The 344-nt window shown below is 44.5% G+C and overlaps 1 non-coding gene across 1 annotated transcript; it reads right to left on the reverse strand.

Moving 5' to 3' along the window:
• On the reverse strand, positions 1-107 carry LOC127098898 (small nucleolar RNA R71). Its single transcript, XR_007793582.1, has one exon. It is a non-coding gene; the product is annotated as a small nucleolar RNA R71 (small nucleolar RNA).
• Between the last annotated feature and the right edge of the window lie 237 nt (positions 108-344).

Consider the following 344-nt stretch of genomic DNA (forward strand, 5'->3'; position numbering starts at 1 on the left):
GTTCTTCGAAACCATATGACTAGATTTACCCAGAACCAAGGAGAATCGTTGTTCGAAGCTTGGGAGAGATATAAAGAGCTGTTAAGAGCATGCCCACATAATGGACTTCACTATAACACTAAGATGACCATCGATGCTGCCGCAGGCGGTGCTCTGATGAACAAACCTTATCTTGAAGATATGGCTCAAAACCATCAATCATGGGGAGTCGAACGAGCGACAATTGAGAAGAAGAAAGCCCAAGGAGGAGTGCATGAACTAAGCTCTATAAACATGATGCAAGCTAAAATGGACGCATTAGCCCTCAAGGTCGAGCATATGGGCATAAACCCGAATACTGTAGC

The sequence above is a fragment of the Lathyrus oleraceus genome, chromosome 6 (genome assembly GCF_024323335.1).
Source record: "Lathyrus oleraceus cultivar Zhongwan6 chromosome 6, CAAS_Psat_ZW6_1.0, whole genome shotgun sequence".
NCBI lineage: Eukaryota > Viridiplantae > Streptophyta > Magnoliopsida > Fabales > Fabaceae > Lathyrus > Lathyrus oleraceus.